General features: G+C 49.4%; 1 protein-coding gene across 6 annotated transcripts in view; it reads left to right on the top strand.

Annotated features, from left to right (window-relative positions):
- The window catches only part of ALDH1B1 (aldehyde dehydrogenase 1 family, member B1), a 211,716-nt gene that overhangs the window by 174,066 nt on the left and 27,945 nt on the right, over positions 1–9,705 (top strand). The window contains exon 1 of one of the 6 annotated variants that reach the window (XM_014531538.1): positions 9,627–9,699. The exons of the other annotated variants lie outside the window; for them this stretch is intronic. The gene's annotated coding sequence lies outside the window, so the exon portion shown is untranslated. Of the gene's footprint in view, positions 1–9,626; positions 9,700–9,705 lie in introns of those variants that run through there. 6 annotated transcript variants of the gene reach the window in all.

The raw sequence follows: 9,705 nt of genomic DNA, 5'->3' as shown, positions 1-9,705 counted from the left end.
TAATGTAAGCTGAGAGGTCCTGGAGAGGCAGGCAGCCAGGGCCCAGTGACCTCTCAGGCCCGGCAACCATCACAGCCTCTGCCTTTATGAAAACCTTCCATCATCCATTCCTTCAGCCTACCCCCACTGCCCCTTCTTGTGGCCTGCACTGCAGTCTCCCAGCACAGCCAGGACCTGGGCTACTGGCATCCGCCTGAACTTGCCTTTCTAGAACTGTTTCCCTGTCCTCCCATCTCCTGTCTCCCTTCTCAAATCCTTCTAAGCTCCAGGCTATGTTAATAGACTCCTATCTCCACAACGTTGCTCAGCTATCTCCTCTCCAGGGACTGTCCTTTGCCCCATGTCCCAGGGATGAAACCTCCTTGAGGACTTCTTCCCAGACCTGTCTCTCTCTCTGTCCCTCTCTCATGGCATCAAACACTGTGGGCCTTCATATTTGAGTCCGTTATGTGTCTCCCAGCACAGCCAGGACCTGGGCTACTGGCATCCGCCTGAACTTGCCTTTCTAGAACTGTTTCCCTGTCCTCCCATCTCCTGTCTCCCTTCTCAAATCCTTCTAAGCTCCAGGCTATGTTAATAGACTCCTATCTCCACAACGTTGCTCAGCTATCTCCTCTCCAGGGACTGTCCTTTGCCCCATGTCCCAGGGATGAAACCTCCTTGAGGACTTCTTCCCAGACCTGTCTCTCTCTCTGTCCCTCTCTCATGGCACCAAGCACTGTGGGCCTTCATATTTGAGTCCGTTATGTCCATGCCATCCCCTCCCCACCCCTCCCCCCATTAGACTTGGACTTCCTTAGAGGTAAGGGCTGTGGCTTGAATTCACTGTGCTTTACCTCAACCTGGAGCACAGGAGGCGCTCAGTCAACATTAAAATGATGGAAAAAGTCGAGGTCAGAATCACCTTTGAGTGGATAGAAAATTCCTGTTCTCCCTTTACCCATTCCATGTGTGGCCAGTGGCTGCCCCCACCCCAAACCCAACCCCCGTCCTGCGTCAGGCCTGCCTGGGTACAGCATCCTAGCCCTGCCCCAAACCACATGTTTCCCCCAAGCACCTGCTCTAAGCCTTCCACACCCATTTGGGGGACAGTGGGTGGGAGCAGAAGGCAGCAAAGTCCTGCCCAGAGCAAAGCCACCTTCCCAGACCACATATGTGGGGTCATAGATATCCAGGCAGGACAGACATTTGTGCTCAGATGATGCCACCCCACTCTACCCCAATCTCTGCCTGACTCCGTTGCCCCTCTGAGGGTCACTCAGATGCCCAGAAGTCATCCCTGACCCCTTCTTCTTCCTCAGTCTTCCTCCAATCAGTCCCTTGTTCCCTAAGCTCTACCTTCTGTTGAAAGCAGTCTTTGCATGTGCCCCACTTTCTCCACTCAATGGCCACTGCCTGTCCAGGCCACCAAGGGTCCCCTCCTGGTTGCTCTCCTTGCCTTCACCTCACCCTACTCATTTCTTCTTCGCTCAAGTGACTCATCAGGTCACTCCCTCGCTCAAAAACTTTCACTGGCTCCCCATTGCCTGAGAAATGTGCCACAGTCTGGCTGGCCCTAGGGGCTTCTCTGGCCTCCTCTCCCATTTCCCCATCATTTCTATCCACTCTCCTGAGGACCCTCTCGTTGGACCACCTCCTGTTCCCCAGGGCTCCTGGTGCTTCCCTCGTCCATGACTCTTCCTCCTCATCTCTGCTCAGGTAACCCGACCATCCTTCCAGGACAGCCCAGTCAGTGAACTCTCAGCCTTCGGTGCTCCCAAAGGTTCTGCATTAAAGGGATGAAAGGCATCCCTGTCTATTACCCCTCAGCCCCTGGGGGCAAGGATCAGCCTCACCTCCCTCTCTTCCAACCTCTGCCCCCTGCTGCTGCCTCTGCTTGGAGACAAAGACAAAGGCGTCCCTTGGGGGAGGGGAGCCGTCCTGAAATCTCTTGGAGGCGCTAGACGGCTCAGTTCTCGAGAAAAAAGCAGAAAGCGGCCCAGAAGGCTGCGCTCAGGGAGGAATTCTCACCAGAAGGCCCAGTGCTGGGCCCAGGCCAAGGGAGTGTTTGCAAGTGCCTGGGGTGTGTGGACGGGAGAGGAGGACTTGGCAGCTACGGGGGATGGTTTAGGATCCATCCACTCTTGTTCTGGTTTCCTGACGCCTTTGTTCAGAATCCCCGGGGTACTCCCAGCCAGGCAAAGGGGTGGGGTTTAGGGACAACTCACAGAAGGAGCCTTGGCCAGCTCCCTTCCTTCAAGGGAGGACCTGAAGAAAGGTGGGTGCCTAGAAAGACCCCTGGGGTTCAAGTACCTGCCTGGAGCGCAGAGGCCTCTGTGGGTCCTGCTTCCTGCTGCTCCTGCCTGCCCTGCTCTCTTGCCTTTCCCTCTGGGCTGGCTCCTTCTCTTCAGACAGCCCCTGAATCACCCCCACCTCTCCCAGCCTGCCCCTTTCCTAGGGCTTTCCTCACCAAGGATGCCACCACCCAGCGCGGGTTAAAGCCCATGCCCTCCTCCTGGGCACCCCAGTCCCTTCGCTTGTCTGAGCCAATCCATCCAATCCATTTTCTTTTTTTTTTCTTCTTTTTTTTTTTTAAATATATATTTTATTGATTTTTTACAGAGAGAATGATGAGAGAGAATCATTAATTGGCTGCCTCCTGCACACCCCCTACTGGGGATCGAGCCCGCAACCTGGACATGTACCCTTGGCGGGAATCAAACCCAGGACCCTTCAGTCCACAGGCCGATGCTCTATCCACTGAGCCAAACCAGCTGGGGCCAATCCATTTTCTTTCATCCTCAACCCCTGTGACTCTGTCCACAAAGCCCAACCCGAGGGACAGCCCAGGTTCCACTCCCATCTCTGCCCCTTCTTGCCACGTATCCTTGGGCAGGTCCCTTCACCCCTCAGAGCTTGTTTCTCACCGAAAATGGAGGCAGCAGCACCTGCTTCCGAGAGGCTGAGGTGCTGACTGAGAAGCGCTCAGAGCAGGCCAGCCGCACGGAGGTAGGTGCCCCTGCAAGGTGGGCGTTGTCAGGAGCGCCCTGTCCTCCTTAGCATCACCGCCACCATGGTGTCTGCCCACCTTTCCAATCAGTCCTCAGCCTTGTCCCCAGAACCTTCCTTCTCTACCCACCCCTGCCTGCCTCCTGCTCTCTCTGGGCAAGCACAGTCATCCCTTGGCTTCTGCAGCCGTGGGGACACCATCAGCTCCCAAGCCTGCATGTCTAGCCCTGTCTCTCTGCTGAGCTTCTCAGCCCCAATTCAGGCACCTCAAACTCAACACTCCCAAACAATGCCTTATCTTCCCCCTTCTCCTGAGCTTCCTATCTTGGGGAATAACCCCACCATTCACTCAGCCCACAAATCCTGACATGACCCTTCTCCTCCAGACAGCCTAGGTTCAGTGACAGCTCTGTCACTTTCAAGCTGCATGACTTGGGACCTCAGTTTCCCCATCTACAAAATGGGATGATAATAGCCTCGAGGTCGTAAGAGGATGAAATGATTGTTTACCCATGCTAGGGGTTTGCTGGGTCTGACACATCCCCTTCCTGGCACATTAAAGTCAGAGAGGCACTGCCCAGCCGGTGTGGCTCAGTGGTTGAATGTCAACCCATAAACCAGTAGGTCATGGTTCGATTCCCGGTCAGGGCACATGCCTGGATTGCAGGCTTGATCCCCAGTAGGGGCGTGCAGGAGGCAGCCAATCAATGATTCTCATCATTGATGTTTCTGTCTCTCTCTCCCTCTCTCTCTGAAATCAATAGAACATATTTAAAAATAAATGAAGTCAGAGAGTCACCTTGCTGAGCTTGAGGCCAGAACCTCCATGGAGCTGTGCAACTATGTAATAGGCCGCCTCGGGAGGTAGTGAGCAGCGGATGAAGAAGGTATGCAAGTGGAGGCTAGTGGCAACTTGACAGGCAGGCATCTGATATGGTGATAAGGAGGATGGGATGATCTTTAAGTTTCCTTCCTGCCTTTGCCCGAAGAGACAATTATCAAACTATCTCTAATTAGACCTTGTAATAAAGATAAAATATACAGACATTATAAAGTGCTAGACTTATATCCATACCATGTAGTACTACTCAGTAATACAAGGGAATGAACTATGTTTTACTGATACATGCAACAACTCAAATGCCTCTCAAGGAATTAGGCTGAGCAGAGGCAGGGCGGGGGAACCAATTCCAAAAGGTTACGTACTGTATGATTCCACTCATATAACGTTTTTTAAATGACAATCTTTTAGGAATGGAGGGCAGGTTATGGGTTGCTGGTGGGGGTAGGATGCTGGAACAGAGGCAGGTGTAGTTAGAAAAGGTTGTATTTGTTTCCCATTGCTGCTGTAATAAATCACCAAATTTAAAACAACACACATTTACCCTCTCATGGTTCTGGAGATCAGAAGTCCAAAATCGGCTTCACTGGGCTAAAATCAAGACGTTGGCAGGGCTGTGTTCCTTCCGAGGTTCCAGGGGAGAATCTGTTTCCTGCCTTTTCCAGCTGCTGGAGGCTGCCTGTGTGCTTTGACGCATGACCTCTTCCATGCATCACGCCAACCTCCCAAGATCCATCAACACATTTTCTACTTTTTTCCCTTTGGCTTTCTTGCCTTTCTCTTACAAGAACTCTTAAGATCACATTCAGGGCCCCGCTGGATAATCCAGAATAACCTCCCCATCTCTGGATCCTTAATCATATCTGCAAAGTCCCTTTTGTCACAGAAGGCAACATCACAAGTTCTATGTCTTTGGGGGAGAGGGCCAGTGACATGAGTTAGTCTACCACAAAGGGATCCTTGTGATGTTGGATACAGGAACCTACACAGAGGGAAAATGAATAGACCTTAACATGCACACACACACACACACATGCATAATTGAGTGCAAGTAAAAACTGGTGAAGTTTGAATAGGATCTGTAGGTTGTATCAATGTCAATATCCTGGTTGTGATCATATATTATAGATTTGCAAAACTGGGCAAAATGCAAGAGCTCTCTGCATTATTTCTTACAACTGTATGTGAATCTACAATTATTTTAATAAAAAATTTATATACCAAGAAAGGGCTAGACCGAGGGTATGGCAGAAACCGATTTGGGTATCTTCTCAGTGCCTCCTCCCTGGCATCTCCCAGTCCTGCCCACAGGGTGGGCCCTCAGCAGCCATGGGTTAGGAGGCGAGCTTACCCTCTTGGGTACAGGTGCCTGGGCGAGGAGTGGGCATCTGGCCCAAGCTGAGCTGGTTAGAGCCATTCCTGTGTTTTCTGGTATAACTTAGAATTGGGACACCTTTTGGAAAGCTGGACTTGTAACATATAAACAATGCACTGAGGAGCAGGGGGTGCATGTTTTAGGTAGAGATGATCAGAGCATCTGCAGAAAGCAGACAAGAGCTGGAGAAAGGGCACCCGGGTCCCTATTAGCTTTACACTTCCTGTTTCCAGTCCTTCTGGCATGTGGCCTGATCTAGCCCTTGGATTTCATGAGATTCCTTGTATTCTTATGCATAACCCCCTTGCTCCCCACCCCTTTCCTCCAGTTAGCCAAAGAGGACTTCAATTATTTACCATCAGGAAGCCTTAGCTACTAGAAATGGAGCTGCCAGGACTCAGAAACCATGGCCTGCCTGTCCCCATCCAGGTGCCACAGGGAGGTCCGTGTGCAGAGCAGGGGATCCAAAGGGTCCTCTTTTATCTTGGACTTTAACCCCCACTCCTGTCTCTTGCCCGATCTGATCTGGGCAGCACTTGTCCCTCTGTACAATGAAGGAGAGGCCCACCCGGAGAGCCCTGTCCGCCCCCCCCACACCACGCACACCCGAGGCACCTGACAAATGTTCGAAGGATTGGGTAGAAGCCATCCTGAGAACCCTTAGTCTTATGAGAGAGAACAGTCAGGAGAGTGCACAAGCCCAAGCCCTGTCACCTCCTAGAGAAAAAGAAAATGAGAAGAGCCCAAGTCAGCTCCCCCAGGCACCTGGAAAACAATTTGCAAGATGGAATTCAACAAGCAATGCCAACAAGATCATAATGACCATATTTATGGGAGAATGTGGAGGCCCGGGCGTGGGTTTTCATTATCATGTGTACCAATGTGATCATCTCCCTGCAGCCAGCCTCCCGCTCCAGGCGCAGCTGTTGGCTGGTGCATGGTAATTTGATGCAAATTGCCCCCAAATATGGTAATTCTCTCCTCTGCCAGGGGAGTTTGAAGTCACAAACCTGGAGATGTTGGCGGCAGATGTTTTTCTACTTCTCTGCAGGCTGCTGTTATTGTGCAAAAGGGCAAGGTGACCCGGAGACAATGCTTGCCTTCGTCACTACCTACGTGCATGCTGTGTGACCTGGAATGAGGCACTTCACCTCTCTGAGCCTCAGTTTGTCATCTGTAAAATAGGCCTGATTTCTGCCATGGTGGCTTTGAGGACTAGAAAGATACACTCAGAGCACCTAGTACAAAGCTTTCATTAATATTATTTTTGGACCTCAGAGGTGCCCGTTGTGGGGTTGGGCAGTCAGTGCCAGGGTTGTCCCCTGCTCCCCAATAGTGAGTTCCTTCTTGGAGAAAACAAGAACAATGTGATTAAAATAGAAGTAAAATGTCTGCAGGAGATGTCTGACTGAGGACGGACTCTTTATGATATGAGAGCTCACTGGAATTTGTAAGAAAACATCAATATCCCAATATGGAAATGAGCAAAGGGCAAAAATAGACAGTCACCACCAGAGAAAGACAAATATCAATTAAACCAGAGGGAAGAAGTTTCCTCCTCCTCTTTCTTCTTTAATCATTAGGGAAAGACATCGAATTAAAACAACCTCAGGATGGCTTTGTTCCCATAAAATAGGAAAAAGTATGAAAAAGAGGAGAGCTGGTAGCTGATCCAGGTGAAGTTTCCTGTGAAAGGGAAACTCCAGCTACTGCGGTGGCAACCTGCAGCGGGTGGACGTCTTAAGGTCATCTACCAATGTGTACCGAAAGTCAGATCAAGACAAATGATCCAGGAATCTCATTAATGTGTTTTTCTCCGGGGGAAATTACTCAATAGAGGTAAAAAGCCAAATGAACAAAGATGCTGTGGAAATCTGTGAAAAAGCCGGATGGGTGGTGAAGCGAGCCATGATGCCTCCACACGAAACACTCCCAAGTGCTTAAAGGTAGCTGTGTTTTGAAGAGTGGACATGTCATGTGGAATAATGTTTATGGTAGATTTTTAACTTAAAAAGAGAAAGAGAGAGAAGGCTGTTTACTGAAACTATGTGCACATAACGCCTGTGGGAGGCGAGGACTGCCCCATGCAAAGGAGGAGCCGTGAGAGAAGAGGGGGTTCGCACAAAGGAGACTGCCCTGCAGCCTGAGGTTTCTGTCTCTCGGTCATAAAGGGTCACCTCAGAGCAGCAGCAGCAGCAGCAGCAGCAGCGGGGCTCTGACAGGTCTGGATGTGAGGAATACTCTTCCGGGGGCCAGTTCAGCTCCAGGAAGAACCTTCTGTGAGCAGGGCCTTCTAACAGGCACATGGGCTGGCTCTTGAGGTAGTGAGCTCCCAAGGGCTGGAGGTATGCAAGCAAAGGCTAGAGTAGAGTCAAGCCCAGATAGGTAGCTGGGTTAGATGTCATCTAGGATGGATGGTTAAATGATACTAATCACATGCCTACTCATACCAGCGTATCGGGCCAGGCATCCCCCAGAGAGAAACAGGGTAAACCCATTTGTTCATGGAACACAGGGAAGGAAAGAAAGAGAGAAAAAAGGGAGGAAGGAAGGAAATAGGGAGGGAGGGAGGGAAGGAAGGAAGAAGGAAGGAAGGGAAGGAAGAAAGGACAGAGAGGCAGGCCAATTACATGCTAAGCAGGGATCTAATCCCTTTGTAAACACTGTCAGAAACTTGTCTTCCTAATTGAAAAGCCCATGTGAGCTGCTTAATCCAGTCCATGTTAATGAGACCAAAACACATTAGAGCAGATATTGACTCCAGTTGTCGTAGTGCCAGAGCTGGGGACACCAGGGGGAATGTATTGACAAAAGTGAGGCTGGGGTCAGTCTTGGTCTCCATGGACATCATTGTGTCATTCCATTGCCCTAACCATCCGGCGGGGAAACTCCATCATGCAAAGGGCTGCAAGATTTTCATGATGGATAGTGCTCCTCCATTACCTGCATGGTCGTCCTCCTTAAGTGGAAGAAAGTGGCCTTAAAAATAAAGGCCTAGAGAATATCAGGGCTAAAAATAATACTTTTTCTGCCAACTTCTAAATTCTTTTAGCTGGTTTAATAATCAAATAAGCCACACAGATTAACAGGGGGGAAAAACAACATTTAATAAATGCACATGAGGAATTCACATAAGCATGAAAATTCCGAAGACAGTGAGGCAAAATTGGGTGTATGTGTCATTTTGGACAAAGGAGAAAGGCGGGAAATGAGATCTTAGATCTCCGAAGTGAGTGTGGGTGATTGACAAGTAATTGAGGAAGAGTGGAACACACATGGCAAGTAAAGTTTTGCTAAGACGCCCAGAAATGAGACAGGCTCCTGCTTGGAGTCTTCCTGCCTAATGCAAAGGCAATTACGTTACAGTCCTTTCTAAAGCGGATTTTTCCCTCTGAATCTCCTTATGCAAAAAAGCATTGAGGGGAGGTTCTTTCTGAGTCTTTTGTTTCTAATAATCAATTTAAAATCAATATCCCAAAGGCACAAGTTTGGGGGTGGCAGAACTTTGGTTGCCTTCAATGAAAACATTCATTCAAATAAGTACAGCAAAGTACAAATCTGTTCATGCCTCCCCCCCCCCCCTTTTCTCCCGTTTAATGACTTCAAAGAAATCGTTACCAAGCTAAAATGGGCCATTTGGGAGGCTTGGGGTGGGGGATGAGGCTATGTCCAACCAGTTCTCACCTCCTGCTTGTGACTTTTAACCCCTCCTATGAAAGGTTAATGCTCTCATCATGGGCCTTGCTCTTAGCAAAAAGTCTCTCATCGTATTTTCTATTAATCAGTGAGGCATTAACATGCTGTAACCATGGGCCTAGACCTTGGAGTCACACAGACCTTGTTCTGGCTTTGCCAGCCCTATTTGGGTCTCAAGACCACTGTGCATCAGTTTCCCTGCCCCAGAGTCTCCCTCCCAAGCCATCCCCCACACAGTCAACCAGAATGTTCTTTCTAATGGACAGTTCTGATCCTCTCTTATTCTTGCTTAAAAAATTTCCATGCTCCTCATCGCCTACTAGATAAAACCTGAAATCATTAGATTCGTCATTTTTCTAGCATCAGCTCCTATCATCACAGCCCTAGCCCAGTGCCTCGCTCACAGTGAGATGTGACCTAACTCACAGAACTGGACTCAAACCACAATATCTAGGCCAATGCACTTGACATTTGGTAAAACACATAGTCATCTGGTTTGAAGAATTAAAAAAATAATAAATAGAATATTAGCCTCATTGCATCTCGCAACATTTCTCAGTTTACGAACCTTTTCATGTAGTTTTCTCATTTAACCCTGTGCAAGTCTATGAGATGGTTATTATGACACCTGTTCTACAGGTGAGGAATCGGAGGCTTGGCAGAGGTGGCTCAGAGGCAGTGGGCAGAGCTGAAACCCAAAGATAGGAACCAACTTACCTGAGCACATCTTGCAGTCTCAGCCAACAGCTTCCGGGATCCCAGGCATTAATTCTCAGACCTTACAGAAGAGGAAACTGAGGTGTGT

The sequence above is a fragment of the Myotis brandtii genome, unplaced genomic scaffold (genome assembly GCF_000412655.1).
Source record: "Myotis brandtii unplaced genomic scaffold, ASM41265v1 scaffold806, whole genome shotgun sequence".
Lineage (NCBI taxonomy): Eukaryota > Metazoa > Chordata > Mammalia > Chiroptera > Vespertilionidae > Myotis > Myotis brandtii.
The sequence above is the reverse complement of the archived record's forward strand: the minus strand, read 5'-3'. Positions and strand labels throughout refer to the sequence as shown.